Source organism: Bacillus rossius, unplaced genomic scaffold, assembly GCF_032445375.1.
Source record: "Bacillus rossius redtenbacheri isolate Brsri unplaced genomic scaffold, Brsri_v3 Brsri_v3_scf324, whole genome shotgun sequence".
Lineage (NCBI taxonomy): Eukaryota > Metazoa > Arthropoda > Insecta > Phasmatodea > Bacillidae > Bacillus > Bacillus rossius.
The window spans coordinates 23729-35000 of NW_026962508.1; the positions used below are offsets into that span (position 1 = coordinate 23729).

The 11272-nt window shown below is 51.4% G+C and overlaps 1 non-coding gene across 1 annotated transcript in view; it reads left to right on the top strand.

Moving 5' to 3' along the window:
• The first annotated feature begins 9394 nt into the window (after positions 1-9394).
• The window catches only part of LOC134544210 (small subunit ribosomal RNA), a 1989-nt gene continuing 111 nt past the window's right edge, over positions 9395-11272 (top strand). The window contains exon 1 of the ribosomal RNA XR_010077602.1: positions 9395-11272. This exon is cut by the window's right edge and continues 111 nt beyond it. This is a non-coding gene — a ribosomal RNA (small subunit ribosomal RNA).

Sequence of the window (11272 nt, forward strand, 5' to 3'; positions counted from 1 at the left end):
ATTTCGAGCAGGGGCCGGAGAAATTCTCCCGGCGACCGAGGCCTCCGCGGCCGGGAGAACTCTCGGCGCTCGGGCTCCGCGTCTACCAATGGGGAGCGGGCAGCCAGAAAATTCTGGCGGCGACCGAGGCCTCCGCGGCCGAGGAAATGGTCCTTGTTGATTTTACATGTTAAATTAACATGTGTATTAACACAGGCTGGGAGAAGCAAGCCTGCGGGACTCTGCAATACATTGAGCGGGGAGCCAGAAAATTCTGGCGGCGACCGAGGCCTCCGCGGCCGAGGAAATGGTCCTCAATGATTTTACATGTTAAATTAACATGTGTATTAACACAGGCTGGGAGAAGCAAGCCTGCGGGACTCTGCAATACATTGAGCGGGGAGCCAGAAAATTCTGGCGGCGACCGAGGCCTCCGCGGCCGGGGAAATAATCCTCGGTAATTTTACATGTTAAATTAACATGTGTATTAACACAGGCTGGGAGAAGCAGGCATTCTGGACTTTGAAAAATTTCGAGCAGGGGCCGGAGAAATTCTCCCGGCGACCGAGGCCTCCGCGGCCGGGAGAACTTCGGCGCTCGGGCTCCGCGTGTACACGCCGCAAGGCCCATTTTGGGTTATATAGGGGGTAGTGGTGTCTCTGGAGGGAAAAAATACACGGTAAATATTGCAGCCAGAGCCTATGGCAATCTGTTGGCGACCGAGGCCTCCACACCCCGGCAAATTTTCGGCTCTCGGACTGTGTGTATTCCACTGGAGACAGGCCTGCGGGACTCTGTAATATATTGAGCCGGGAGCCAGAAAATTCTGGCGGCGACCGAAGCCTCCGCGGCCGGGGAAATAATCCTCGGTAATTTTACATGTTAAATTAACATGTGTATTAACACAGGCTGGGAGAAGCAAGCCTGCGGGTCGCTGCAATATATTGAGCGGGGAGCCAGAAAATTCTGGCGGCGACCGAGGCCTCCGCGGCCGGGGAAATAATCCTCGGTAATTTTACATGTTAAATTAACATGTGTATTAACACAGGCTTGGAGAAGCAAGCCTGCGGGACTCTGCAATACATTGAGCGGGGAGCCAGAAAATTCTGGCGGCGACCGCGGCCTCTGCGGCCAGGGAAATAATCCTCGGTAATTTTACATGTTAAATAACCATGTGTATTAACACAGGCTGGGAGAAGCAAGCATGCGGGACTCTGCAATATATTGAGCAGGGAGCCAGAAAATTCTGGCTGCGACCGAGGCCTCTGCGGCCGAGGAAATGGTCATTGGTAATTTTACATGTTAAATTAACATGTGTTTTAACACAGGCTGGGAGATGCAGGCATTCTGGACTTAGAAAAATTTCGAGCAGGGGCCCGAGAAATTCTCCCGGCGACCGAGGCCTCCGCGGCCGGGAGAACTCTCGAAAACCACCTCGTTCGTGGTTGTTTGCCGTGCGGGGCGAATCGGGAAATCTAGCAAATAGCTGAAGACATTCTCCCGGCGATGGAGGCCTCGGCGGCCGGGAAAAACGCCCGCGCTCGGGCGTTGCGCGCCCCCTTGGCAAGGCCCATTTTGGGTTATATAGGGGGTAGTGGTGTCCCGAGGGGAAAAAATTAACATGTTAAATACTGCTCCCAGGCAATTGTAAAATGTCTCGGCGACGGAAGGCACCACTACCCGGCATATTTACGCCCCTCGGACTCCGTGCGCCAGCCTGTAATAGCGAATCGGGACTTAGAAAAAAAATTCGAGCAGGGAGCCAGAACATTTTCCCGGCGATCGAGGCCTCCGCGGCCGAGGAATTTGTCATTGGTGATTTTGCATGTTAAATTAACATGTGTATTAACACAGGCTTGGAGAAGCAAGCCTGCGGGACTCTGCAATACATTGAGCGGGCAGCCAGAAAATTCTGGCGGCGACCGAGGCCTCCGCGGCCGGGGAAATAATCCTCTGTAATTTTACATGTTAAATTAACATGTGTATTAACACAGGCTTGGAGAAGCAAGCCTGCGGGACGCTGCAATACATTGAGCGGGGAGCCAGAAATTTCTGGCGGCGACCGAGGCCTCTGCGGCCGGGATAATAATCCTTGGTAATTTTACATGTTAAATTAACATGTGTATTAACACAGGCTGGGAGAACTAGGCATTCTAGACTTTGAAAAATTTCGAGCAGGGGCCGGAGAAATTCTCCCGGCGACCGAGGCCTCCGCGGCCGGGAGAACTCTCGGCGCTCGGGCTCCGCGTCTACCCATGGGGAGCGGGAAGCCAGAAAATTCTGGCGGCGACCGAGGCCTCCGCGGCCGAGGAAATGGTCCTTGGTGATTTTACATGTTAAATTAACATGTGTATTAACACAGGCTGGGAAAAGCAAGCCTGCGGGACTCTGCAATATATTGAGCGGGGAGCCAGAAAATTCTGGCGGCGACCGAGGCCTCCACGGCCGGGGAAATAATCCTCGGTAATTTAACATGTTAAATTAACATGTGTATTAACACAGGCTTGGAGAAGCATGCCTGCGGGACTCTGCAATACATTGAGCGGGGAGCCAGAAAATTCTGGCGGCGACCGAGGCCTCTGCGGCCGAGGAAATGGTCATTGGTAATTTTACATGTTAAATTAACATGTGTATTAACACAGGCTGGGAAAAGCAAGCCTGCGGGACTCTGCAATATATTGAGCGGGGAGCCAGAAAATTCTGGCGGCGACCGAGGCCTCCACGTCCGGGGAAATAATCCTCGGTAATTTAACATGTTAAATTAACATGTGTATTAACACAGGCTGGGAGAAGCAGGCATTCTGGACTTTGAAAAATTTCGAGCAGGGGCCGGAGAAATTCTCCCGGCGACCGAGGCCTCCGCGGCCGGGAGAACACTCGGCGCTCGGGCTCCGCGTGTACCCGCGGCAAGGCCCATGTTGGGTTATATAGGGGGTAGTGGTGTCCCGAGGGGGAAAAAATTAACATGTTAAATACAGCTTCCAGGCAATAGAAAAATGTCTCGGCGACGGAAGGCACCACTACCCGGCGAATTCCCGCCCCTCTGACTCCGTGCGCCAGCCTGTAATAGCGAATCGGGACTTAGAAAAAATTCGAGCAGGGAGCCAGACAATTCTGTCGGCGACCGAGGCCTCCGTGGCCGGGGAAATAATCCTCGGTAATTTTACATGTTAAATTAACATGTGTATTAACACAGGCTTGGAGAACCAAGCCTGCGGGACTCTGCAATACATTGAGCGGGGAGCCAGAAAATTCTGGCGGCGACCGAGGCCTCCGCGGCCGGGGAAATAATCCTCGGTAATTTTACATGTTAAATTAACATGTGTATTAACACAGGCTTGGAGAACCAAGCCTGCGGGACTCTGCAATACATTGAGAGGTGAGCCAGAAAATTCTGGCGGCGACCGAGGCCTCCGCGGCCGAGGAAATGGTCCTCGGTGATTTTACATGTTAAATTAACATGTGTATTAACACAGGCTGGGAGAAGCAAGCCTGCGGGACTCTGCAATATATTGAGCGGGGAGCCAGAAAATTCTGGCGGCGACCGAGGCCTCCACGGCCGGGGAAATAATCCTCGATAATTTAACATGTTAAATTAACATGTGTATTAACACAGGCTGGGAGAAGCAGGCATTCTGGACTTTGAAAAATTTCGAGCAGGGGCCGGAGAAATTCTCCCGGCGACCGAGGCCTCCGCGGCCGGGAGAACTTCGGCGCTCGGGCTCTGCGTGTACCCACCGCAAGGCCTATTTTGGGTTTTATAGGGGGTAGTGGTGTCTCTGGAGGGAAAAAATACACGGTAAATATTGCAGCCAGAGCCTATGGCAATCTGTTGGCGACCGAGGCCTCCACACCCCGGCAAATTTTCGGCTCTCGGACTGTGTGTATTCCACTGGAGACAGGCCTGCGGGACTCTGTAATATATTGAGCCGGGAGCCAGAAAATTCTGGCGGCGACCGAGGCCTCCGCGGCCGAGGAAAAGGTCATTGGTAAAATTACATGTTAAATTAACATGTGTATTAACACAGGCTGGGAGAAGCAGGCATTCTGGACTTAGAAAAATTTCGAGCAGGGGCCCGAGAAATTCTCCCGGCTACGAGGCCTCCGCGGCCGGGAGAACTCTCGGCGCTCGGGCTCCGCGTCTACACATGGGGAGCGGGCAGCCAGAAAATTCTGGCGGCGACCGAGGCCTCCGCGGCCGAGGAAATGGTCCTTGGTGATTTTACATGTTAAATTAACATGTGTATTAACACAGGCTGGGAGAAGCAAGCCTGCGGGTCGCTGCAATATATTGAGCGGGGAGCCAGAAATTTCTGGCGGCGACCGAGGCCTCCGCGGCCGGGGAAATAATCCTCGGTAATTTTACATGTTAAATTAACATGTGTATTAACACAGGCTTGGAGAAGCAAGCATGCGGGACTCTGCAATATATTGAGCAGGGAGCCAGAAAATTCTGGCTGCGACCGAGGCCTCTGCGGCCGAGGAAATGGTCATTGGTAATTTTACATGTTAAATTAACATGTGTTTTAACACAGGCTGGGAGATGCAGGCATTCTGGACTTAGAAAAATTTCGAGCAGGGGCCAGGGAAATTCTCCCTGCGACCGAGGCCTCCGCGGCCGGGAGAACTCTCGAAAACCACCTCGTTCGTGGTTGTTTGTCGTGCGGGGCGAATCGGGAAATCTAGCAAATAGCTGAAGACATTCTCCCGGCGATGGAGGTCTCGGCGGCCGGGAAAAACGCCCGCGCTCGGGCGTTGCGCGCCCCCTTGGCAAGGCCCATTTTGCGTTATATAGGGGGTAGTGGTGTCACGAGGGGAAAAAATTAACATGTTAAATACTGCTCCCAGGCAATTGTAAAATGTCTCGGCGACGGAAGGCACCACTACCCGGCATATTTACGCCCCTCGGACTCCGTGCGCCAGCCTGTAATAGCGAATCGGGACTTAGAAAAAAAATTCGAGCAGGGAGCCAGAACATTTTCCCGGCGATCGAGGCCTCCGCGGCCGAGGAATTTGTCATTGGTGATTTTGCATGTTAAATTAACATGTGTATTAACACAGGCTTGGAGAAGCAAGCCTGCGGGACTCTGCAATACATTGAGCGGGCAGCCAGAAAATTCTGGCGGCGACCGAGGCCTCCGCGGCCGGGGAAATAATCCTCTGTAATTTTACATGTTAAATTAACATGTGTATTAACACAGGCTTGGAGAAGCAAGCCTGCGGGACTCTGCAATACATTGAGCGGGGAGCCAGAAATTTCTGGCGGCGACCGAGGCCTCTGCGGCCGGGATAATAATCCTTGGTAATTTTACATGTTAAATTAACATGTGTATTAACACAGGCTGGGAGAACTAGGCATTCTGGACTTTGAAAAATTTCGAGCAGGGGCCGGAGAAATTCTCCCGGCGACCGAGGCCTCCGCGGCCGGGAGAACTCTCGGCGCTCGGGCTCCGCGTCTACCCATGGGGAGCGGGCAGCCAGAAAATTCTGGCGGCGACCGAGGCCTCCGCGGCCGAGGAAAAGGTCATTGGTAATATTACATGTTAAATTAACATGTGTATTAACACATGCTGGGAGAAGCAGGCATTCTGGACTTTGAAAAATTTCGAGCAGGGGCCGGAGAAATTCTCCCGGCGACCGAGGCCTCCGCGGCCGGGAGAACTCTCGGCGCTTGGGCAGCGCGTCTACCCATGGGGAGCGGGCAGCCAGAAAATTCTGGCGGTGACCGAGGCCTCCGCGGCCGAGGAAATGGTCCTTGGTGATTTTACATGTTAAATTAACATGTGTATTAACACAGGCTGGGAGAAGCAGGCATTCTGGACTTAGAAAAATTTCGAGCAGGGGCCGTTGAAATTCTCCCGGCGACCGAGGCCTCCGCGGCCGGGAGAACTCTCGGCGCTCGGGCTCCGCGTGTACACGCGTCAAGGCCCATTTTGGGTTATATAGGGTGTAGTGGTGTCTCTGGAGGGAAAAAATACACGGTAAATATTGCAGCCAGAGCCTATGGCAATCTGTTGGCGACCGAGGCCTCCACACCCCGGCAAATTTTCGGCTCTCGGACTGTGTGTATTCCACTGGAGACAGGCCTGCGGGACTGTGCAGTATATTGAGCGGGGAGCCAGGAAAATCTCCCGGCGACCGAGGCCTCCGCGGCCGAGGAAATGGTAATTGGTGGTTTTGCATGTAAAATTAACATGTGTATTAACACAAGCTGGGATGAGAGGAATTTGGCGGCGACCGAGGCCTCCTCACCCCGGCAAAATATCAGCTACCGGGCTCTGCATATTCCTACAGAAGCAGGCCTGCAGGACTCTGCAATATATTGAGCGGGAACCAGAAAATTCTGGCGGCGACCGAGGCCTCCGCGGCCGAGGAAAATTGTCATTGGTGGTTTGCATGTAAAATTAACATGTGTATTAACACAAGCTGTGACCAGAGGAATTTGGCGGCGACCGGGGCCTCCACACCCCGGCAAAATATCAGCTACCGGGCTCTGCTTATTCACATTCAAGCAGGCATTAGGGACTCTGAAAAGTTTCGGGCGGGGAGCCAGAAAATTCTCCCGGCCACAGAGCCCTCCCTCCCGAGAGTCTGTGTAAATGCCTGTTATACAGGCCCCATGAATTCCAGCCTTATAGGTTATTTTAAGTCTCCGTTCGTGGTTGTTCGTAAACAACTGCGATTCGGGATTTTGACCTATTTCCTATGATCATGTTCCCGGAAGTTAGCCAGCCTCTTTCAGTCAAAATCTCATATTTTGGGTACCTTTGTGAACCCATCGATAGGCCCATTTTGGGTATATTAGGGGGACATGCAATCGGGAAAAATTGGAATTATTTGCAATATGGAAAGAATATGTACATAAATGAAAAGGGAGTCCCCCCGAGTTTTCTCGCCCTATATATATTGCAAAAATATCCAATTAATTATTGTGGAACCTGTAGCACCTTTCTATGAAGCAGAATTAACATTACAGAACGGTTTGAATGCTACCACCTCAGTTTCTCTACAATGCATTGGATTTCAAAGAGGTGAATTACTGTGGATGGTACTGTTGTATGGCTAACAAATCGTCTGGGAAACAATGCAGAATTAAATTAAGAAGGTTGTATGTTTTCTGTTACATGGTGGAGGTGCCCTCTAGTACACAGTAAAATGTTTTGTGGACTGCAGCTCCTTGAGGAATTAATTCAGTATGGGTCTTGTAGTGGTCTGAAAGTGGATGATGAAAAAGAATGTATAATGGTATTCAGAGCACCTCGCGGTGAAGCGGACATGCTACCTCAAAATGCTTGATTGATTCATGCCCAGTTCCCCCAAGAAGCGGTACATTGAAAAAATTGATTTACTTTGTGGATGATACTAGCAAATACTATCCGCTGGGGGAAGTAAGCAGAAATTTGGTGGTCGTATGTTTGTTACATGGTAGAGGTGCTTTCTAGTACACAATGAAATGCTTGGTGTACCGCTGCTCCTTGAAGAATTAATTCCATATGGGTCTAGCCGTGGTCTTAACTGTGAACACGAAGAACTATCTAAAGTGGCCTATCTGTCTGAACTGCAATACACAAGCTGCGAGCCAATGCTATACCTTTCTCAGGTAACGAGCTCTTGTGCGGCGATTCGATTGGATGCGAAATGGTGGGGAACGCGTGTCCGGTCGTCTTAACCAAGTAATGGTTCCCCTCTGTTAACAATGAAATGTTTGATGGATCGCAGCTCCCTGAGAGACAAGTTTCAAAGGGGTTAGTCGCGGTCTTCAATCCTGGCCAAGGTGCAGTCACCATCTATAAGAGATACCTGCTTTACTGAAGGGTAGCAAGAGTTCCCTTGCCCGCATGTTGCTCCGTGGGGGTATATCAGTATAAAGGTAGAAGAAGCCATGATCGGAGCTTCGGTGGATGAGATTGGCGGAGAAGACATGTTCTTGTCTATCTGGTAGATCAGGGGGGTGGCAGCTGATCCGGAGAAAGCAAGCGGACTCCCGATGTTCCGTCGACTCCCAATGTACACTTGAAACATGCACATTTGGGTGGCGAGGGGGCGTTGTGGCCATCCGAAAACATGTCTTCATCTCTCTTATTGGTGGACCGCTGCTCCTTGAAGAATTAATTCCATATGGGTCTAGTCTTGGTGATAACTGTGAACACTAAGAACTATCTAAAGTGGCCTATCTGTCTGAACTGCAATACACTAGCTGCGAGCCAATGCTATACCTTTCTTAGGTAACGAGCTCTTGTGCGGCAATTCGATTGGATGCGAAATGGTGGGGAACGCGTGTCCTATCGTCTTAACCAAGTAATGGTTCCCCTCTGTTAACAATGAAATGTTTGATGGATCGCAGCTCCCTGAGAGACAAGTTTCAAAGGGGTTAGTCGCGGTCTTCAATCCTGGCCAAGGTGCAGTCACCATCTATAAGAGATACCTGCTTTACTGAAGGGTAGCAAGAGTTCCCTTGCCCGCATGTTGCTCCGTGGGGGTATATCAGTATAAAGGTAGAAGAAGCCATGATCGGAGCTTCGGTGGATGAGATTGGTGGAGAAGACATGTTCTTGTCTATCTGGTAGATCAGGGGGGTGGCAGCTGATCCGGAGAAAGCAAGCGGACTCCCGATGTTCCGTCGACTCCCAATGTACACTTAAAACATGCACATTTGGGTGGCGAGGGGGCGTTGTGGCCATCCGAAAACATGTCTTCATCTCTCTTATTGGTGGACCGCTGCTCCTTGAAGAATTAAATCCATATGGGTCTAGTCTTGGTGATAACTGTGAACACTAAGAACTATCTAAAGTGGCCTATCTGTCTGAACTGCAATACACTAGCTGCGAGCCAATGCTATACCTTTCTCAGGTAACGAGCTCTTGTGCGGCAATTCGATTGGATGCGAAATGGTGGGGAACGCGTGTCCTATCGTCTTAACCAAGTAATGGTTCCCCTCTGTTAACAATGAAATGTTTGATGGATCGCAGCTCCCTGAGAGACAAGTTTCAAAGGGGTTAGTCGCGGTCTTCAGCCCTGGCCAAAGGTGTTTAGAAATGAATACTTTTCGGACCAGTGGGCAAATTAGTTCACAGCGAGCCCACGGGCCAACGGTCTGCTCCCGCAGTGGGCCGCGCCCGAATGTGGGCACCGATCATATAATTTGAAATCCACTCGCCAAGTACCATGCGAGTTTCTAAGAGCGCGATATATTCGCCAGTGAAAGCCTTGGAAGTTTGGCCTCGCCTACTCCCTAGGAAAATTAATTAGAGATGGAAGGAAAGACTTTGCAATTGCAAAGCGGGTGTCGATATTGGGAAGTCGCCCCCGTACTTGTTGATACAGAAGGAAAAAAAAATGTACATCATAAGATTCGGACCCGGTGCTCTGCGGACCCGGGAGGTTCCTCCGAACGAAAAAAAAAGCTGCTAGCAGCTCCCTGGTTGATCCTGCCAGTAGTCATATGCTTGTCTCAAAGATTAAGCCATGCATGTCTAAGTGCAAGCCAAAATAAGGTGAAACCGCGAATGGCTCATTAAATCAGTTATGGTTCCTTAGATCGTACCACATGACTTGGATAACTGTGGTAATTCTAGAGCTAATACATGCTGAACTGAGTCCCGACCAGAAATGGGAGGGATGCTTTTATTAGATCAAAACCAATCGGCGTGGCTCGTCTGCGTCCGTTTGCTTTGGTGACTCTGGATAACTTTGTGCTGATCGCACGGTCTCCGTACCGGCGACGCATCTTTCAAATGTCTGCCTTATCAACTGTCGATGGTAGGTTCTGCGCCTACCATGGTTGTAACGGGTAACGGGGAATCAGGGTTCGATTCCGGAGAGGGAGCCTGAGAAACGGCTACCACATCCAAGGAAGGCAGCAGGCGCGCAAATTACCCACTCCCGGCACGGGGAGGTAGTGACGAAAAATAACGATACGGGACTCATCCGAGGCCCCGTAATCGGAATGAGAACACTTTAAACCCTTTAACGAGTATCCATTGGAGGGCAAGTCTGGTGCCAGCAGCCGCGGTAATTCCAGCTCCAATAGCGTATATTAAAGTTGTTGCGGTTAAAAAGCTCGTAGTTGGACTTGTGTCCCACGCTGTCGGTTCACCGTTCGTCGGTGTCTAACTGGCATGCCCGTGCGGACGTCCTGCCGGTGGATGCGGTCGGCCGCGGCAAGCCCCTTCCCTCGGGCGTTCGCCCCTCCTCTCGTAACCTCTTCGCGGAGGCCGGGTTGGATGCGGGTGTTTCGTCCCGGGGTGCATGCTTGGGCCCCGCGCGTCGGCGGTCCGATGCAATCCTACCGCGGTGCTCTTCACCGAGTGTCGAGGTGGGCCGGCACGTTTACTTTGAACAAATTAGAGTGCTCAAAGCAGGCAGTGTTTCGCCTGAATATTGTGTGCATGGAATAATGGAATAGGACCTCGGTTCTATTTTGTTGGTTTTCGGAACCCGAGGTAATGATTAACAGGGACAAACGGGGGCATTCGTATTGCGACGTTAGAGGTGAAATTCTTGGATCGTCGCAAGACGAACCTAAGCGAAAGCATTTGCCATGTGTGTTTTCATTAATCAAGAACGAAAGTTAGAGGTTCGAAGGCGATCAGATACCGCCCTAGTTCTAACCATAAACGATGCCAGCTAGCGATCCGCCGAAGTTCCTCCGATGACTCGGCGGGCAGCTTCCGGGAAACCAAAGCTTTTGGGTTCCGGGGGAAGTATGGTTGCAAAGCTGAAACTTAAAGGAATTGACGGAAGGGCACCACCAGGAGTGGAGCCTGCGGCTTAATTTGACTCAACACGGGAAACCTCACCAGGCCCGGACACCGGAAGGATTGACAGATTGAGAGCTCTTTCTTGATTCGGTGGGTGGTGGTGCATGGCCGTTCTTAGTTGGTGGAGCGATTTGTCTGGTTAATTCCGATAACGAACGAGACTCTGGCCTGCTAACTAGTCGCTTCCGGTATCCCTTCGTGCTACCGGCGACAAATGATCTTCTTAGAGGGACAGGCGGCTTCTAGCCGCACGAGATTGAGCAATAACAGGTCTGTGATGCCCTTAGATGTTCTGGGCCGCACGCGCGCTACACTGAAGGAATCAGCGTGTCCTCCTAGCCCGAAAGGGCCGGGTAACCCGTTGAACCTCCTTCGTGCTAGGGATTGGGGCTTGCAATTGTACCCCATGAACGAGGAATTCCCAGTAAGCGCGAGTCATAAGCTCGCGTTGATTACGTCCCTGCCCTTTGTACACACCGCCCGTCGCTACTACCGATTGAATGATTTAGTGAGGTCTTCAGACCGGTGCGCGA